The sequence below is a fragment of the Spermophilus citellus genome, assembly GCF_964194105.1.
Source record: "Spermophilus citellus genome assembly, chromosome: 9".
In the NCBI taxonomy this organism is placed as follows: Eukaryota; Metazoa; Chordata; class Mammalia; order Rodentia; family Sciuridae; genus Spermophilus; species Spermophilus citellus.
This window is the reverse complement of record NC_138191.1, coordinates 85,445,265-85,466,864: the sequence shown is the minus strand read 5'-3', so window position 1 is coordinate 85,466,864 and position 21,600 is coordinate 85,445,265. Positions and strand designations below refer to the sequence as shown.

At 36.6% G+C, this 21,600-nt stretch overlaps 1 protein-coding gene across 6 annotated transcripts in view; it reads left to right on the top strand.

Annotated features, from left to right (window-relative positions):
* The window catches only part of PDE4B (phosphodiesterase 4B), a 540,698-nt gene that overhangs the window by 21,643 nt on the left and 497,455 nt on the right, over positions 1-21,600 (top strand). The window contains exon 1 of one of the 6 annotated variants that reach the window (XM_081308891.1): positions 21,444-21,460. The exons of the other annotated variants lie outside the window; for them this stretch is intronic. The gene's annotated coding sequence lies outside the window, so the exon portion shown is untranslated. Of the gene's footprint in view, positions 1-21,443; positions 21,461-21,600 lie in introns of those variants that run through there. 6 annotated transcript variants of the gene reach the window in all.

Here is a 21,600-nt window from a genome sequence, read left to right as displayed (position 1 = left end):
AACAGTAAAATAATTTTCATATTATTAAGTAAGAAAGCAGCCCTGTCACCTGCTTCCTGTTTCTATGCAAGAGCGCTTCAGGGGGCTGGGGATGTGGCTCAAGCAGTAGCGTGCTCGCCTGGCATGCGTGCGGCCCGGTTCGATCCTCAGCACCACATACAAACAAAGATGTTGTGTCCGCCGAAAAACTAAAAAATAAATATGTTTAAAAAAAAAAGAGCGCTTCAGCTGGTCTAAGACCTTGTCAGTTTCCAATTTCCCTGTCTTTCACTCTGTCCTAAATGCAATGGGGAGGGTTTACCTATATGATTTGATTTTAAGAATTTGGGAGAAAACACACACACATACACACACACACACACACACACACACACACACACACACACACACGGTGTAGCTCTTTCTCTATTTTTCCTTTTGATGCACCTCTGCTGCTTGTATTTCAATTTTAGAAGACTCCTTTTTAAACTTTATTTATTTTTTTATGTGATGCTGAGGATCGAACCCCACATCTCCCATATGCTACGCAAGCACTCTACCACTAAGCTACCACCCCCACCCTCAATTTTAGAAGAATCTTGAAGAGCCCATGTTTTATCAAAACTCAAATATTCTTTTATGATTAGCTTCCTATTTCTATTTTTGAGTGATTATTAGTGTACTATGTGTGTGTGAGGGCACATGGGAGCTCATGTGTGTATGTATAGAAAAGAGAAAAGTGGGGAAATATTTGATTTGGGCGTAAGGTGGAAGATTGATTAAATATCCCAAGCCCTGACAGCTAATAAACACTTGAAGATATACTTATTCTTTACAGTAATTTTAAAAATGCAGCTTAATGCAAGAAGGTACCATTCTTCACTACTAAATTGATTAAAGGGTTCAGAAGGAAAGATAGCCAGAATTGAAGGCTTTGTAGTAAAAGGAACTTTAACACTGTGAGTAGAAATGTAAATTGATACAGTTTTCTTAAAAGGCAAGTTATCAATTTGTATCAATAACCATAAAATGTTTCATACTCAATTTCAAGCTTAGGGTAAAATCTAAGGTATTTATCAAAGTGTCACATAATAACTTATAAACATGAATGTTAATCACTGCACTATGTATAATGGGCAAAAATGGGAAAGAGCTTTATTGTGTAATATGGGCATATTGTGCTACTTATGATTAAAGCCATGAAAAGCAGCTTTGAAGTGTATTTATTGAACTGGGAAAATGAATAGGTTATAGTATAAATTAGATAAAAGCAAGGTAAATCCCATGTGCGCAATGTAATTCATTTCATAAGCAGTATCTCGCTGCAAAATAAGTTTTGTAAAAAGCATTTTTCTAAAATTATACTTTTGAAAAATAATTTTGTAACAGAACAAAACCAACCATGTTCCTAACCACAGTGGAAATATTAATCTTGTGTTCAGGACTTGTAGCTGAAGTTTGAAGCTGAGAGCAAAGGTCACCATGTACCTTGCAGAAGTGGGTGTCTTCTGGGGAGAAAGATGTGTGGGGAGAGAGGGCCAGTGAAAGGGGCATTACTGTGATGTGTGCTATGCAGAAGGTATCTCCAGCCATCGTGTCAGAGAAATAACAACCAGGAGAATAATCTGAGCGAGCATGGCAGTCTCTCCTGTTATGTTAGGAGAGATTTTTGCTTCTCTTCCTCTTCTTGGAGGAGTTGGTCTTTCAGTGTGAGAAGGTGGTGCCTAGGGATGCCTCTCCTTACTTTTACCACTTGTAAGAGTCAGCCAAGGTCCAGTTTTTGTTGGTGACAGAAGAATCTCTAGAGGAGCTTGGATTTAGTTTAAGGTTGAAATTTAAAAACAAAAGAACTGAGCTTTACCTATCAAATTGAGACTGTTCATAATTGCGTGTGTGTGTGTGTGTGTGTGTGTGTGTGTGTATGTGTGTGGTTTACTGAGGGATCCACACTCCCTGGAATGTATTGGGTTTATTTTTTCCCTGTTGTGGTATGTCAATCTCTAGCCCATCTTCCTTTATTATTTTAACTCTTATTGACATATTGACCTGATTCTATAAATAAATTTGCTTTTTGCTTTTTGTAGAATTGTGTTTGTGTTTTGCACTCATTCTGAATTAGTGAAAAGGGATAGAAGGATATGCACTCAAAATTAATGATAATGGTCTTTTAGTGGTAGGATTATTTATTGATTTTATTCTCATCTTTAGTCTTCCTTGTATTTTCAAACCAAATGTGTATAATTTATGCACAAAACATATATTACAAAAATGTCTTTTATGAAGTTATCACTGAACCAGATCTCCATGGTGTTACGTGATTTGCATTTTATGATACTCGTACTACACTCATCCTGAACACCTCAGGAAAATGTTTCTCCAGATAAACTTGTAAGATTTGTTTTTTTTTTTTCATCAGACAAGAATATAGGGCCACTTTGGCTTTGATTACCAGAAAACAAGGGTAAATTCATTTCACCTGTCACTGCCATTGATTTTTGCCCCCGTCATCTCTCATTTAGAATGCCTCAGCAGACTCCTCGTGTTCCCACTCCAACCTCTTCCATCCTCAGTGTAGCCTTCTGAGGGATGTTTCTGGAATGCAAATCTGGCTGTGATATTTCCCTACTTAAAATTCTTCAGTTGCTTCCTGTGTCGTAAAACCCAACTCTCAGGCTGGTGTACTGGGCCCTTCCCCCTCAGGACTCTGCCTACACGTCTTCCCTGGTGTCTTGCTTCTTTCCTATTGGCATCCTAGTCTTCAGCCTTATTAAATCACCTGTAATTTTCCTAGAGCGCTGTGGCCTTTTTTTCATGCTTTTTTCTCTATTTCTCATGTTTTTTACTCTTTCCTTCTTCATTTTTGTTACTGTTCCTTTCTTTGGAGAAAACATTAACTTTTCTTTAATGAGCTTGGTTCTATCTGGCAGAGTTTCCAATGCCACAGGTACACACCTGTAATTTTGTTTCTTCATATATTTTCCCCAATAAATATTAGGATATTTTTCAAAAGCCAGAATCATACCTTCTCCTCAACTAGCTAAGGGCTTGTTATAAACAATTTTTTGCAGGGGATGTGGTACAGGGGATAGAACTCAAGGGCACTCAACCACTGAACCACATCCCCAGCCCTATTTTGTATTCTATTTAGAGACAGGGTCTCACTGAGTTGCTGAGTGTCTGGCCTTTGTTGAGGCTGGCTTTGAACTCTCAATTCTCCTGTCTCAGCCTCCTGAGCCACTGGGATTACAGGTGATGCACAGGTGTGCATCACTGTGCCTGGCATAAAATAAATTTTTAATACTTATATGTGTAATAGCTAATAACTTCATTACCTTTTATTATATGTGTAATAGCTAATAAATTCATTGCCTTTTATTACTCATTTTTCCATATTTTTATTGGTGTTTTTTAGTTGTACATTATGTAGGATTACTTGTTACATATTCGTACATGCACACAGTGTAAAAATATAATTTGGCTAATATCTTTTTTAAAAAAAGTCATCTATTTTCTTTCTTTTTTAAAAAAATATTTTCTTAGTTGTAGATGGACACAATACCTTTATTTTACTTATTTATTTATTTTAATGTGGTGCTGACCCCAGGGCCTCGCACATTCTAGGCAAGCGCTCTACCACTGAGCTACAACCCCAACCTCTAATTTGGCTAATATCATTCCCCAGTATTTCTCCATTCTCTCCTCCCCTGTCCCTTTTCTCTACGAATCTCCCTTTGATTTTCAAATATATTACATTTTTAAACCCTGCAACAAACCCATAAGATGGGTATTATAATAAGGATAAAGAAAAAGAAAATGAAGCTTGGAGATATTCTAATTACTGTGTTGCTATTTGCTTAGTATTTATCCCTGCCACTGGAAGGTAAGCTCAGCAAAGACTGGGAAAGTATTAATCAAGATAGGCTAGGATATATTACAGTAAAAAAAAATCCCCCAATTTTTGTAGCTTCCAAAAAAATAACACAACATAGTTTATTTCTCACACATACTATTTGCTCACTGGAAGTTGGATGCTACTCTGCCACACTTAGATTTAACTCTGGGACCAGTCAGATCAGCCTCTAGCTGGAACATTGCCAGTTGTCACAGCAGCAGGAAAGGGGACATGGAACCACACAATGTCTTTTGAACTTTTGCCCATGTTTCATTGGCCAAAGCAAGTCACCTGGTCTTCCTAAGTATAGCAGGGAGGGTATGTGAAATTCTATTGGGATGGCCCTTCAGAGAGGAAGAATGAAATATTTGGAAAACAGCATAACCTATCATAGGGATCCTAACTGCTTTGCTGATCACTTCCCATCCAGCACCCTGTGCATTGTACACTTTAGGTCTCAGTAGTTGGTCATTGAAGGATTGACTGTTCCAAAGCTGGTAGGGGTACTGGGGCTGTGATTTGATTAGTCTGACTTCAGAGACCACTCTGAATGACTTTACTATTCATATTGTCACTTGTATTAGGTGCTTACTAATATTCCTTCTCTGCTCATTTTCTCTTATTTTTGCTTTTTTTACCTTAAGGGTACCAAGTTTTGTTATTCTGCAGATGTACTTTATTTATTTATTTTAATGTGCTGCTGAGGATTGAACCCAGTGCCTCACACATGCCAGGCAAGCACTTTCCGATTGAACTACAACCATAGCCCTTATTTTTGCTTTGTTTTAAAATATTCTGTCAATAGCAGGGAGTTAGTTGCTGTGGCTATAAAAGAAGTTAGAAAAAGAATGTACACAGAAGGTGAATGAGGCCAGGAATGAATAGTTTCAGAGAAATAGCGTTCAGAAAAAAAATTTCCAAGGAAAAGAATAAGAGACAGTATGAATCACAAGATAATGATTAGGGGGAAAAAAAGATGGATGGTAAGATTTGGTTGGAAAAAAACTTTGCTTTCAGATATTTCAGTGGAGCCAAGAGAACAAATAGTGGAGATTCTCAGGTGATCAAACTTTCAAAGGTAGATGTGGTAGTGAAAGTACTTATCTTTTAGGACTTTCTGAGATCAGAGATGGAGTTTCAGTTAATGTCCATAATGAATGTTTAGAGAGCTTTTCTTTTTGCAGTGTATTTAGATGGGCTGCTTCTCAGACACAGAGAAGCAAATGTCTTAAAAATGAAGAATGAGTTCTACCTCTGAATAACCACATTTATCTTCTTGAATGACTAAAAACCATCTTAACAATTCAGAATAGAAAAAAACTGGAATTCACATATTGTAGGTTAGATAGGCACTTTTGGAGATTCTAATAGTCTTTTCTTATGGTTAAAGTAACTATGGAATCATAAAGAATCACTGAAGCATTTCTTTTTTTCTTTCTTTTTTTTGGTATGAGGGATTGAACTCAGGGGCACTCAACCATGGAGCCACATCCCCAGCCGTATTTTGCATTTTATTTAGAGATAGGGTCTTATTGAGTTGCTTAGTACTTTACTTTTGTTGAGTGGCTTTGAACTCACTATCCTCCTGTCTCAGCCTCTAGAGCTGCTGGGATTACAGGTGTACACCACTGTGCCTGGCTTGAAGCATTGCTTTCTCACTTCTGAGATTAGATTCTGGAAGGTCAAAAATGTATGTTAGTACAATATATTCAGAAGGGCAATGTGAATTTTATTAACAGAAATTATAGAGGTAACCTAAGAACATAGGTTTGAAATAAGGTGGGCCTTATACCTAAGATAACTTAGTATAAAAGGAAGAAGATTTACTTGGGCTCATGGTTTCAGAGGTTACAGTCTGTGGTTGGTTGGCTCATTGCTTTTGGGGCTGTGGTCAGGAGTTTGGGGAGCATGTGGTAGAGCAAAGCTACTTACCACGTGGCAACTGAGAAGCAAAACGAGAAAAGCGTCCAGGGTCCCTATTCTTTTTGAGGGTATGTCACCAATGATATAACTTCTTCCCTGCTCTGAAAAGTTGCACCAGCTTCCAATAGCACCATCAGCTGAGGACCAAGCCTTTTAACATAGTGTCTTTGGGAGACCAAATTCAAACTATTATGGTCAGGTAAGTTGGGTTTAACATTGCTACATGAGGATCCCCAGCAGTGGAAATTTCTTTCTCCAGAGCCTTAAGATCCAGTAAGCGATTTGGAATCTTAATAAATAATTGCCCGGTACCCTGGTCATAATGTGCAAACTGTGGATTGTCTGAATCTACTGAGGAGAGATGAATGCAGAGCCGGAAACAGGGCACTCTGTCTCTTAGGATGACTCTAACTCCGCCACAGCTTGGTCAGGCACACTGGAACACAGCTCATGCTGCCCCTAGAAAGCTTACAGTGGTGACTCATTTATAAACAGCCAGCCTTTTTATTCTTGCTTAAGGTTGCAGGAGAGTAATTGCCATAGCAACAGCTATCCTTTCCAATTCAGATAAGTACAAGGATAACCCTTGGTAGAGAGACTGGAGGTTTGGGAAGTTCTAGTACCTTTATTCTTTATTCAAAACCTCCTCATTTTAAAGCAATTTAGTTCTTTTGCAACACTTCCCTGGAAAGTAGCATAAGTTCTAGATAATCATTCTTAGGGTTAAAAAATACTTCCTGAGGAAAAACACTTTCTCTAGTCCTGGTCTTCATTTTATGAACACTAACTGGAAAATTTGCTGCTTTATTCATTTACTGTACTTTAAATGTATTTCGTCTCTACTTCTTCCTAATCCAGTTCTTCTTCTGACTTCCCATTTTGGTTAATGGTATCTGTTTCTCTTTTTACAAACAGAAGCTCAAAATTCAGTGTTATTTTATATACCTCATCCTCAAATCTAAAATTGTTGATCTCCGATTTTGTCTACCTGGTTTCATGGTTCTCATTCCTGCCATGCAGGAGTGCCCCCCGTGGAGCCTTTTGAAAATGTGACTCTTGAAATCCATCCCCGGATATATTGTGTCCTGAACATTTCATAGATATTGAAAAATAAGGATAATACAAAAATAAAATATAATAAAATGACTGTTTAGCTATAACCGCACTCAGAAAACTAAACACCATAAATACAGCTGATTCCTCCTGTGTTCTCCTGATCCATCATTTCCTTGTCCTCCATTTCATGGGTAATTACTATTATAAATATTATATTCATCCTTCCCTTATATTTTATTATAGATATGTGTCTTTCTAAACAATTGATGGTTGAATTTTGTTTGAGCTTTATGTAAATGTTGTCAGACTCCATAGAATCTGTGACTTGCCTTTTTATTCTGTGTTAAGGTTTTGGTATTCATTCATTCTGGCGCCTGCAGCTGTGGCTCATTTATTTAGTCTAATACTCCACTAATGATCGTAGCACCATTTATTCATCCACTCTCCCATGGATAAATATTTGGATTGTTTCCAGTGATTTTTTAGGGGGAAGGAACAGTGTGCATATTAAATAATGTCTCTGTGGCATATATTAAGGAGTGGAATTGCTGGACTATGTCCACCTTTACATTTTGACTTTGCAAAATAATACTTACTATTATTATTTTTGTCAAAGTGGTTGTTTCCATTTAACACCACAGTTGTGTATGAGAATTTTGTTTTTTAACTCTGTTCTTACTTGTTATTGCCTGCTGAAGTTTGAATGTGTGTGTGCACCTGCAAATTCATATGTTGGAATTTAAACTCCAAGGTGATAGTATTAAGAGGTGGGGATTTTGGGAGGTGATTAGGTCTTGAGGTCTGTGCCCTCATCAGTCATGTTAGTGTCTTTATAGAAGAGCTGGTGGGCACTAGCTAGAACCTTCTGTTCTTTCATTTCTTCCATCATTTAAAGAACAAAGTTTGTCCCTTCTAGAGGATATAGCACCAAGATGCCATCTTGGAAGTGGAGAGAGCTATCCTTCACCAGACATTGAATTTGACAGTGGCCAGATCTTACATTTTTCAGCCTCCAGAACTATGAGAAATAAATGTCTATTGTTTATCAATTATTCAGTCTGTCATATTTTATATTAGCAGCAGGAATAGCCTAAGACACTACTCAAGATTTTTTTTTAATTTCATACTGGAGAATATAAAGTGGTATCTCATGCTGTTTTCTTTCTTTCTTTCTTTCTTTCTTTCTTTCTTTCTTTCTTTCTTTCTTTCTTTCTTTCTTTCTTTCTTTCTTTCTTTCTTTCTTTCTTTCTGTGTGTATCGCCCTGGGGCCTGTGCATGCTAAGCAATCATTCTACCACAGAGGTATACCCCTAACCCCCTATTGTGATTTTAATTTTCCTTTTTCTGATAAGTAATAAGGCTGAGTATCTTTTCTATGTATATCTGCCAGTTTTGCATCTTCTTCTGAAAAATTATTATTTATCTCTTGCTGTTCCCCTGCATTTAAAAAATTCCACTGGTAATTCTAAAGAGCAGCTGAGGATACATGTGACTGCCTTTATGTCTCTCCCTGTGTCTCTTCTTCATTGTTACCATTATGTCTGCACTTTTTCAGATACTCAGCATCTTGTCTATCACAGTATTCTTGCCACTGATCTCTGAGCTTCCAGTCTCCCTAGCATCAGTGCATCTGAATAGGTACTTCTTCTTGGATGCCAGTTCTAAATGATGTCTAACTCTCATGTGTAAAGTACCAGTGACTTCTCATTGCCTGCAATTCAATTCTGAACTTCTTATGTATTCATGTCTACCTGCACCTCTAATATTGAGTTCCTCTAGTTTTATCACCTACCCTTGACTTCTGCTGATCCAGTATCTTTTTAATCTCAATATGAGCACCACTGTTTCTTCCTTCTGTACCTAGCCATCCATGAGCTCCACTATTTACCGCCACCTATCACTTAAAAGCTGGAAATAATCTCACTTTTTTTCATTGTCTTCTAAACTGCTATAATATTTTGTAATCGTTTATTTTCCTTGTCCTCCCTACCACATTCTACCTGGTGTTATGGTTTTATGGTTGTGTTTACCATTGGGTAGTCCAGGGAGGTAGTCTTTCATCCCCATCCATCTTGACATCTTTTATATACTAGGTGATGATACTATTTTGGGATATGAATGAATGAGATTGTGGAATGGAAATAGAACCATATAGAAATAGACTTAGGTCTCAGGTTTCAGTCTTCTTTTTCCTTTCTGTAAAACCAATCAAGTCAAAGCCAATAATTGAGTCTTCTGAAGCATGTGCGTTCTTTTTCCTACAGCATCTTCATATGCTTAATGTGAAATTAAATGGAAGCCATGGGCATTATTGTTGTTTAAGAAACTATATTAAAAAGTGCACCATTAACTGTACCCTTAAGAATAAAGACACTTTGAAAGAATTCTTAGTGATGAAATATAGTATTTTAGTGTGAATTTGCTTTAAAAAGTAGTTTAAGGGGCCGGGGATGTGGCTCAAGTGGTTGTGCGCTTGCTTGGCATGCGTGCGGCCCGGGTTCGATCCTCAGCACCACATACAAACAAAGATGTTGTGTCTGCCGAGAACTAAAACAATAAATATTAAAAAATTCTCTCTCTCTCTCTCCCTCTCTCTCTCTCTCTCTTTAAAAAAGAGTAGTTTAAATTTATTGAGTATTAAACCTGGTGAATAAAATTAAGTAACTATGTAATACTACTTCTCACAAAAAATTGATGGGACTCTATATGCAAAAATCTTAAAGATATAATATTAAGAATATTATATGGAGGGCTGGGGTTGTAGCTCAGTGGTAGAGTGCTTGCCTAGCATGTGTGAGACACTGGGTTTGATTCTCAGTGCTGCATGTAAACAAATAAGTAAAATAAAGGCCCATTGACAACTAAAAAAAATTTTTAAAAAGAATATTATATGGAAATATAAAGGAATATGACTGACTTTCTTATGTGACTTATAAATTTTCTCTAAAATAATTTCTATGTGAATGTTCCAAGGAACACTTTTAGAGAGGACAGCATTTCTAGAAAATATATAATTATCCCCCAGAAAATCTCCATATTTATAAAATTCATATACCAGTAAATTCTCTTGTGTATATATTTTAAAACCATCCTTGGTGTTTTATAATTTTATATTGCAACAAGCCTTTCTTGATGGTGGTGTATGCTAATGATACTGAATGGAAAATCATTGCTTCTTCCTCAGGTCTCTGAGTTGGGCTGGTGTGCAGAAAATAAGGAGGATTGGCTTTTTGAAGCCAAGCTGAATCAGGCTCCTTAGTGATGCTTCCATTATTAGAGTGGTTAGTTTGAGTGATACCAAATGTCCATTAAAGCTACTAGGCTCTCTCTCACAGTGATGAATGAACATACCTGTCTTTCATGAAATCCCCAATCACATTTAGATCAGCAGCAGATCTGAATGTGACCCCAGAGCATTTCTTATTCCTTTGTTCTTTTATTTTGGTTCCTTTACGTTAGAAGCTGAGAAGCCAGACACTTGCTTGTGACCCTGTTCTAGTCAAAGAGATGTAAGAGAGACTGATGCATTTCTCAGTGAAAGGGATATGACTACAAGAAGATCATTGGCATTTCCCTCTTTAATTCCTTCTCTCTTAGAATACTGGTGAGATGATACTACATTTGGAACTGTAGTGGGTACCCTAACGACTACAGGTGCAGAAAGCACAGGCTTGGAGAGATGGACTCATCATGGCCCTCTGAGCAATGCCATGAACTGTGGAGAAGCTTAGCTCCATACATGTGTATGAGTAAACCATAAGTGCTTTTTCATTTACTGTTTATTGGGTTTTCTGTTACACAGAGCTGAATGTACCCTGAGGATAGTCACATGTTGAAAGAGTCATTCATTCATAATTCCCTCTCTAATCTGAAAAGATTTATCTATCATCTATATATCCATCCAAACATCCATCTATCCATCATCTCAACAAGCTCTCAGTAATTTTTTGTTATGTTTGAAATGAGCTTCAAGAATCACCCTTACTTGTTTTTTTTCTTTTTTTCCTAAAACTTTTTAAAATGACTTCTTACTCATTCTCTTAATATACAATATCCTTCTGGCACATTTGTGAATACTTTTAAAGTCATGGAATCATCATCTTATGGCAATCTGACTCATATTCAGATTTCATCATATTTTGTATCAGAACTGACATCAGATATTCTGTACTCGTCTGAATAGCCTGGTTTACTGAGGAATTTCTGATTTTGTTTCTTTGGAGAATTTAAACAAGTTCTTCATCTACAGGATAGCTTTCCTTTCTAAAGTTTACATTTTCTAAATATTTCATGGGACTTCTCAATCTGAAAAAGTTGCCCTCTGGGAGCTAGATAAATGAATAAACCCTCTTGATGCTCCTTGCAAAATAACTGTAGTAGTTTAAGTTATTATTTTGTCCATACCCCTTAAATTCCTGATCATTGACCTTATAGCATTGATATCCAATGCATATTTGTTTTTTTATGTACAACAGGAGTTAGCAGACTTGTTCTATGAAGGGCCAGCTATTAAATAATTTAGTCATTATGCATCACATATGGCCACTGTGGCTTTTTTTCTGTACCATTGAGCCATATCTTAGGCCTTTTTATTTTTTATTTTGAGACAGGGTCTTGCTAAGTTGCTTAGGGCCTCGATAAGTTGCTGAGGCTGGCTTTGAACATGTGATACTCCTACCTTAGCCTCCCAAGCTGCTGGGATTATAGGCATATGCCACCATACCCAGCTTGCTGTTGTTTTTATAAACATTTCAAAATATAGAATCTGTTCTTAACTTGTGGGTCATACAGAAATAAGGTACAAGATGCATTTGGTCCACAGGCTATAGTTAGCTACTTTTTGTCTTAGCAGGTTTTTCCAGAATGTAGGAAACTTGTACCTCTTCAAATGCATAGGTAAAACATCTTGGAGTACTTAACAAAGGAGTTACAAGGGAGAGTAACAGAAAATAAAGAGAAGACAATATTCTAGCACCCAAGCATTTGTATCTATGTAATAAATGTGAAGGTAACTTTTGATTTCAGCTTAGAAATGTAGATAACTATAAGGAGTTTCCATTCCCACACTTATAAGAAGAATAAAGTGCAACAAACTGCAAATTAACATTTTCTTTGGAACCCATCAAGGAACTGAGGTTTCATAGCCAACACCACACATGCAATTTGGAGAGAGAGAGAGAGGCACCTGCAAGAGAAATAGGACCTAAATACATTTGAAATGGTTACAAAAACTACTGATTTTGAAAAGGTTATAAAAACAACAGCAATCTGGGTGTGGTGGCACATGCCTATAATCCCAGAAACTTGGGAGGCTGAGGCAAGAGGATCACATGTTCATAATGAGTAGACAATGCAGGTGGCATATACACTGGAATATTTAGACTTTTAAAAATAAATTCTGAAGGCTGGCTATGGACTAGAATCCTTGGATCCACAGAAATGGGCATTGAACTTTCTTATAGATTGTTTCCTTCTGGAGTCCTATCAGATATCCAGTTACTGTGAGAGATTAGGGAAAATCCTTGAAAGGAAAAAAATTGCTAAATCCAAGAAGATTGGAAAATCCAAATATATAGCCCTCTATTTATTACATAAATGGACTTTAGTTTAAAATTCCTCCAAAAAATCCCCCCCCCCCAAAAAAGGAAACTGGGTAAATTTTACAAAACATTTCAGGATAAAATATCTTTTTAAAAAACACTCGTTTGCAGAAAATTGAAGATGTGTGGGAGTCCCACCATTGACACCTATCTGGAGCCAAATGAAAGCAAAAATACCTTCAGTCAGATTTTTTAAATTTACATTTTCCAACATTTACCATGTACCTAACATGTTAGGTTCTGGGTGTCCCCCAAATGATGACAAGAAGAATTTCATTGTAACCTTTTGAGAAAGAGATTGGTCCTAGTTATTAATGAATTTAAAAATTGGTTCAGCATACTACTAGACAGACAGACATAGTAAATGGATAGAGTTTTAGTATAAACAACTTATAAAATGAATGAATTCCCTTTGGAAGACAGAAAAGTGACAAAATGTGTGCATGGTATTTTCTTAAGATGCTAGGATACAACTGTGAATTTTCTCTTATTCATGAATTTTTTGACTCCTAAAGATATATATATAAGATTAGAAGAAATAATCAGAATGTCTGGAGAGATTCTTATAAAGATTTTGAGTTAGAAGGTGGCACTTAAGAATCTGGGAACACAGTTGGTGTTTCCACTGTAGGATGAAACTTCAGAAGAGAGATGATATGGAAGTTAAACAGCTGCTGTCTGTAAACTTGAATAAGAACTGAAATAGATTTTGGCTCAAGCGGAAAATCATGATCTGCATGCAAGAAATGTGATTGGCATCTTGCTGACTTGGTCAAGATTGACTTACACTAAATGTGGAAGTAGAAGAAAATTTGGTCCAGATAAACATATGAGTGTTGTTTTTGTGTGCTGAGCCACAGAGAAGGAAGATAAGACTGAGAATGCTTGTGGCATCCAGTGACTCACAGGAGAAAATAATTAGGAAAAGTCCAGAAGTACCAACACTACCTCAGATACCAAACCACAGACCACAGGAAAGATGCATTTTGATTATGACCTGGGGAAATATGATTGATCTTGTAGGTATCACCAAGGCTTGGTTGGATAGAAAACAACTTTAGTGGTGGTGGAAAAGTTTGTCTTCTGAACTGATATTCAGAAGGGTATAAAAGCAATGGTTGTGATAAATATCAGACGTTCATGTGGAACTTCTAAAGGTCTAATTGTATATATTCCAGATTAAATTATTAGGGAGGTGTAAATCATGTAGCCAAATGATTACAAGATTGTAGTACAAATTAGTGCTGCTAATCATATTTTCAGTTCTGCTCCTGAGCTCAGGGGACCTTGCCCTTCTCTGCCTTTTCCTTGTAGATAATGTAACCACATGACTTTCTGTAATGGATACAAGTGAGCAGAGGGATCAATGTTATATGGACTCTCATTCATGCAAATGTGCATGAATGAGAAAGAAACTTCTGTATGTTAAACCATTTAGATCTTAAAGATAATTTGTTGCTGTTGCATAATATATCCTTTATTCATTGATATAAAGATATATGTTCATATCAAAATTTCTAGTTTGTTGACAATATAAGACGCAATTATGGAAGTGGATTTTAGCTATAAAAATATTTTCTCAAACACAAACTTGCAGAGATTGCCAACATACAACCAGTTAAATGGTGCAGCAGCTTTGTTAGAAGCAGTAGTGAGAATGGCCCCTTCTAACAGCCTTCCCACCTCCTCCTCTCACTAGCCTCGGAGGTTGTTGGTGCCTATTTGTAGAACTCCTAAGGCTTACCAAAATACAATTGAAAAATCACAGATACAGAAGATAGACTTTTGGCTCAATAAAAGGAAGTTCTTTCCTTCAGTGAGAAATGGCCAAAGATAGAACAAGGCACTCAAGTGAGCTGCTGTCACAGGAAGTGTTAAAGCACTGACTGGCTACACAGCACAGGTATGAGGGAGATGGTGTTCTGTCATTGGCTGCCCATTTCTAGCTAAGTTTTGATTCTCAGGCCTCTTGAATGAATAACCTCCTCTATTATTCTTTATCTCATTCTCACTTTAGTTTTTCATTGAATTTATAAGTTGTTTATACTAAAACTCTATTCATCTACTATGTCTGTCTACTAGTATGCTAAACCAATGTTTAAATTTTCAGAGCTAGTTGTTAAGCACAGACATTATTAAAAAATTAAGTTACATAAACAATTAAATAAATTATATCAAAAAACTAGGTTATAACACTCAAAACTCACCACTTCCTAGTTTCTTGGCTACATTTGTTATTTTAAACTTATTTATATCTATCCTGTCTGGATAGTGGGAACATTATATAATGTACAGTGTGCTTTTGCATTCCTGGTGTCACATTAGTAGCTTGAAATCCACCCTAGTGGGAGTATTTATACCTCAGAAAGTATCAAATGCAACAAATTAGAGCCTTGTCCCCGGGAACTGCTTGTAAAACATTTACCCCCACAGCACTGTATCCATCCAAGTCTCCACCTCTGGAATTTGAGGATACAAATTTTGTTATGTTCAGTGTTGTCAGTTCTGGAAACATTTTAATTTATTGAAGAAACTAAGGACTGACTCACATCAGGGCCAGCCAGAATTTTCAAAGAATCACGGTGAGAGAAAGCAAGGAGCATGAGTTGAAGCTAGAAGTTGCTTTCTGGTCTGCCTGCCTTGGCTGTTTTACAGGGACAACGTGTAAGAAATAGCATGTAATGCTATTCAGTTTGCAAACGAAATGATCTCTTCTAGTTCTCCAAAGAGCTTCCCAGAGTAATTCCTGAGCCATTCACAAGCTCCTGAAGAAAAATTGGACATTCTTTTTCTTCCTTCTGTTCAGTACAAGTGTATTTGCAGGCAAGAGTGCTGATTTTACAGGCAAAGAAATGAGATCTTCACTCAGAAAGAAATCTTAATCCCCCAAATGCAATCTCAACAAAGCTAAAGAAGAAGCTAAGGCTGTGAAGTGGTTTGTCTATCAGTGCACAGAATCCAGGACCAGTTAGGTGGCCCTCCCCGAAGGCTGAGCAAATAAAATGAAGCGAAGTCACTCCCACTGTTGTAGAGGTTTCGCTGGGACATTCCCCAGACTGAAATGCACAGGTTGTCTTGATGAAAGCCCTAGAGGTATCACCTTTTGACCCATTTGGCCACAGAGTAAAAAATGTTGTCTGAGGATATTTGCACTGCTATAGACCAGGGTTCATGAGTTAGAAATCTGTAGACACTATCTGGGCTACTGACAAGTTGATCTGTATGGAAGCTCAAAAAACTGAATTAGTTTCCCCAGTTAAATATCAAATTTCCACTAAAAAATCTGGGTTTCTGACTTCCCTTAAAATTTCAGTATACCCAGCAGCTCAAGATCTATATTAACCACAAGGCGAAAATCCACTTGAGCTAAGTTTTGGTGCTTAACTCCATTAGATGGTCATACACTGTCCAGCTCAGGACCATCCCTTCCATCTCCCAATGCTCTATGTCTGTTCATCCCTACTCCATAAGGTTATTTGCCAGTGCTTATATCTTTTGATAGTCACTTGCCCCATGCAATACTGATTACATTTCATGGGTGAATAGCTAACAAAAGTTGGTATTTGGCAGCCAGTAATCTTCCTCCTGAACAGTTAACCTCCTTGGGTTTTATTTTCTTCAAGTGTTAAATGAAGCCGTTAGACCAGGGGATCCCTAAGGATTCCTATTGCCCTGGCATTCTGTGCTTACTCTAAATAACCTTAACCCTTTATCACTTGCAGTTTTTGTTTCTGATTCTTATGTTTCTGTTTCTGTCACTCTCTCCCCACCGCCATCTCTACGTCTATCATCATCTAAAAGATGGTTGTTTTCTATATTTTAGAGCAGGAGGGCTGCAGAGTTATCCATGAGGGAAAGGGTGGTGTTCTGTTATTGGCTGCCCATTTCTGGAAGTTAAAGGATCATGCACGCCCACTCATTCTTTGTGTTCTCTCCTTATAAGAAACACTATTTGCTTTATAAGGCTTGAAGCAGGAAAACATATTGATTTTAAAAGTGATTTCAGAACTCATGGAAAATACTTACTCTTTTATTTACATCAAACTTGCTGAGTATGATTTGCTCATAATATAAAGAATTCAATTGTTGGAAATGTTATACTTCTTGGTTTTAAATATACCAGCCACTACCAGTTCTTTATCATTAAGCTACCATGGTGATGGATATCCTAGACACACATATATAAAGAACATTTTGCATTTTTTTTAAACACTACATAAGATACATATATAAGAACAGAGTGCTTATCAAATCTAAGTAGTTAGCTTTTGAAACAGTACTGGTTCTCAAGAACAATGATGCTATCGCCAATACACTAATTGCTCCAGGAACCTGAAGACCAGAGTGTGAGGTAAAAGCTGCTTGCAGCCTTTCGGGGATATGATTTGATTTTAAGCAGATCTAATTTGCTATACTTTCATGTTGTCTTTTTCCTCTTTGGTTATAAAACATATCACAAAATGAAATATATCTTATTTTAGTTTCATAATTAGATGGAACATATTTAGTTGTGTGAAAGAATTGTTTTTCCTCCCTATCAGTTTCTTTTTCTGTTCAAATTAGAAATGTACCTCTGAGCCAATAAATTTCTGATTATAATTTCAGAACTAACATTGGTTTTTGAAACAATTAGTGAAGAGACTTCACTAATATTTTTGCTACTGTGTGTTCTAGATCATTAAAAATTACACAGTGACAAGAAATCTAATTGCCTCTTGGTGGTGAAGGATGAAATTAGAGTTTATGTAGAAATAAAATCTACAACAGAAGTACACCTTCAAGGTTTTCAAATGCAGAAATAATTTGGTTTAGGACAGTTTACATTTCAGTCCTCTTAATTCTACTTTCCTATAGATCATGTTGTATGTGCGTATGTATATTCTGCCCTCCCCCCTCCAATTTGTTTATTGCAGGAACACATAGTGCTTGTGATTGATCTATCCCTGGGAGATGATTTGATAATAGCAGGTTACCTAATTGCATTCCTTCACTTTCTTTTTCACTTTAATAAGAAAGGCAAAAAAAAAAAAAAATCCTGAGTTTCTTGCATATTTCGAAGGGCTCTTCAAATGCTAATTATTCTTACTGATTCAGAAGATCTCAGGTTTCTACTGCTTAAAAGTGAAAGCAAAGGTTTTCTTGGAACCAAAAAACACCTGGAAACTAATGAATGTTCTTATAATCTCATTTTGTTGTATGATAAACTTAAAAAGATTGAACTAAGGAAAATTAAATTTTTTTGTAACCACTGGCATGTGCAATGGGTATATTTACTTTTGTTCTATTCTTTAGGATATGAAAATAACTACAACAGCTGAATCAAAAGTCTCTATATTATTTTCCTCCAGCTTTCCACGATTAAGTCTGAATTCTTCTGCTTGATGCACAGTTTGGCATAATTTCAAATGCAGAAAAACAATAAAAGAAATACTTCAAATGAAAGTAGGGTGTGTAAATTACAAAACATGATAGAAAAGATGATTACTAATAAATAGATACACTATGAAATCTAACAGTATCATTAAAAACTCAGTTAATAAATAGTTCTGCTAATTATATTGTTCTTCAACAATTATGGTAAGGATTGTAGTTTAAATATAGGTATATCTATATATGCATATATATTTGAATAGATATATTTTTAAAGAAAGAGTTATACTTTAATAATAAAAGTTTGGTTGATTTATTTTTAACATTTTTCAATATTATGATATTATGATAAGCATTAACAATAACAAAAACCAAAACAAAACAGAAGATTGATGATTCAGTCTGGGAAATAAAAATAAAAGTGAAAAAATGTTCATAGAAAATATGAGCTTTTTAAGGCATTAGCTACCTCTTCAATTGTTTAAGGTCAAGAAATACCTTAGGAGTTTTTATAAGCTACCAGGCCCTGTGCTGGGCACTGGATGAATTAAACTCACATTCTGTCTCTAAGGACAAATGAGGTGACTAGCTTGTGTGCATCTTATAGTTTTGGTATCTAGCACGGAGTTGAAGACATAAAAGGCAATCAATATCTGCTTGTTGCATTGATTCAAATATTTGTTGTCAGAGTGAACAATTGAGATTTCAGAATCACTATGTTGAATCATGTTTGGGCTTCTTAGAAATTTTGTAAATGGCAGAGAACCCAGTTGTAGATTCTCTTAAGGTCTCTAGGATGCAAATGATTTAACAGTATTCAATAAAATCATTGCAGTTACAGTTTAGAAAGTTAATTTTTTTTCCATTTCTGTTAATGCTTAATATAATGGCAAGTGCAGGAGTCTGAGGATAAGATACCTATGAGATCTTGGGCAAGCAACTGCCATCATTGAGATGGCAATTTCTCCATCATTAGAATGTAGGCCAAAGAAAGATGCTAACCTGAAGTCACAGATGATCTTAGAGGTCTTGAATGATTTAGAATTCAAGAAGACAGAAGACAGAATGGTGTGCAAAATGATGTGGGAATGTTGTCTCTAGAGTTTATTTTACTTTGAAAAATCATTATTTTACTTTGAAAAATCATCTTTAGAATAACATGCAAAACTTTTAATCAATACATTAAAATCAGAATAGAAACCTTTCAGCTTGTTATTACACAAGAGAAATGCCATTTTGGGTTATTCCCCATTTTCTACATTTATAGTATAATTAATCCATCAAGCAACTAATGGACATTTATTGAAAACCATTATATATTTTCAAATGTAATAACAAAAGGAATTAGCAAAAGATCTACCAATATCTTTCTTCAAAGAATCCACTATCTAATTAGGAAGATTAAATCAACCCAGTCTTCCTTTTCAAGATTGTTGTTGAGATGAATCTTATAACATGGAAGATTAGAGGGAAGCTCTATTGAAGATTATACTGGCTTTAATTGAAAGAGATTAATTCTAGCACTGTTATTAAGGAGATAACATTCAAAGTGCTGTGCTAATCTATTCATGCATGACACATTTATGAGTACTGACTCTATGCCAGACACAAGAAAATACTAATAAATAATACAGGGTCTTTTGGCATTAAAAACTATTATAGTGCAGGAAATAAACACAGAAACAAATAATCATCGTGTTGTAATTCAGTATTTTAATTCAGATATGAAAAAGTTGTAAGGGAAAATAGAAGAGCCATTCTAAGGACCTCTGTTTGGTTCTGACTCTCAGTGATCTCAAGCCTGAGTGGTACAAAAAATATATAAAAAACTGAAATATAGGACAACATATGTTATATCATAATTAGTTACTAAGTGTCATGCTGCATCTGGGGTAAGAGAGTTCTCTGTCATCTATGGGAAGCAGGCATGAGAGAATGATCAAAACAAGGCCCGTGAAAGACATGGAACTGTGGTTGTGCTGGAATCTGTAAATAGGGGAGATGGAGCAGAGCCAAGGGCAGAGACATTGGCTAAGGGCACATTTGTGACACAATGCATCATCTGCTTAACCTAGAGCACAGGGCAAGGGTAGGTACTGAACTTTATCCTGGGGAGAGAAAAGTATTGTGTTTTTAGGCATAAAGGAAAGAACAGACAGAAGTGTGTTCTCAGAAGCTTCACCTAGGGTAAATGGAAATGCGGGGAGGGTCAGGGACAGAAGATCTGCTATAGCAGTAGTTCATTGAGAAGCAATGAGATGCTAGAAGCTAGACAGAGGTGAGCCCACTGGGAATAAAAAGCAGGAAATGGATTTCTGTGGTATTGCAGAGGCAGAGAAGCAGGATTTGACAGTGCATGAGGTTTGGGACTGAGCAAGGTAACAGGCAAAGATGAGTCAGATTTTTTTTTTTTTTTTTTTTGAGTACGCTGTTGATGTTGGCAGAAATAAGAAAGTCAAGAGGACAAATTGTTTATGGAAGGAATGATGCTTGCAGATGTTTAACTCTCATTGAGGTCAGTGTGGATGGGAACAGTCATGCAAAGCTTGGGAGCATAGAATATGGGCTTTGAAGGGCAAGTGAATTTGGGTAAACATAGAGGAGAAATTTGGACATTCTAGGCTCAAGGACCAGCATGCATGGAGGTTCCCACATGGAACTATTTAAGAAAGCTATAACAAGGGCTATTATTTATTGAGCATTACTGGGTTATAAGTTCCATAAAGTTCTATAGAATTCATCTGATTTGTTTTACCAAGTTTAAGATTGTGTCTCGCACTGGGCATGTGTTCAATAATGTATTCACTAAAAAGATCAATCAATAACCACTTATGCTAAGGATTGTGCAAAGTATCTAGAATAGAGGCAAAGAAGATACGTTCATGCCTTCAAAGAGTTCATATCATACAAAACAGTGTGTTACGTGGTTGCAGAGCTGTTTGGAAATCAAAAGAGGTAAATCCAAATAGGCTTTACAGAAAACACATTGACATTCTCAGAATGTGAGTGGCATCAAGGAGGATGGGTAGGAGCTCATGAAAGGCAGACAGGGAAGTAGAGGAAGGGATTCCAGACAGAAGACATTGCATTGTGTAGGCATGGACGGTCGGGGAATTTATTAGGTTTATAGGGTGTGTATGGACAAGGGAAAGGGGAAAGATGAGATTGGAGATGTACATGGAAGCCATTTCTTAAGGGACCTATCTATCATACTAAGGAACTCTGAATTATTTTCAAGGACTGGGGTATGCTGAGGAACTATGAAGATAAGTGATGTAGGAGTTATAATCTTAGGCATAGTTGCCAGCAAGAGTCAGGTTGAGAAGGTCCAGCTTTCTACATACTATTAGCATAGTCATACCCTTTAGGAAGGTCCTGGAAAATTACTAAAGAGATTCATTTGCTGGCATCGCTTCCATCATTTTCTTCACACCTTAGGACCTAGATACTCAATTTTGGGTGGAGGGGTACCAGGGATTGGACTCAGGGGTACTTGACCACTGAGCCACATCCCCAGTGCTATTTTGTATTTTATTTAGAGACAGGGTCTCACTGAGTTGCTTAGCATCTCACTTTTGCTGAGGCTGGTTTTGAACTCTCAATCCTCCTGCCTCAGGCTCTGGAGCTGCTGAGATTACAGGTATGTTTCATTGTGCCTGGTATGGCCTGGATACTCTTATTCCTATATGGGGAACTTGAACTTGGCCCTTTCTTTCTTTATTTTTTTGAGAGAGAGAGAGAGAGAGAGAGAGAGAGAGAGAGAATTTTTTTAATATTTAT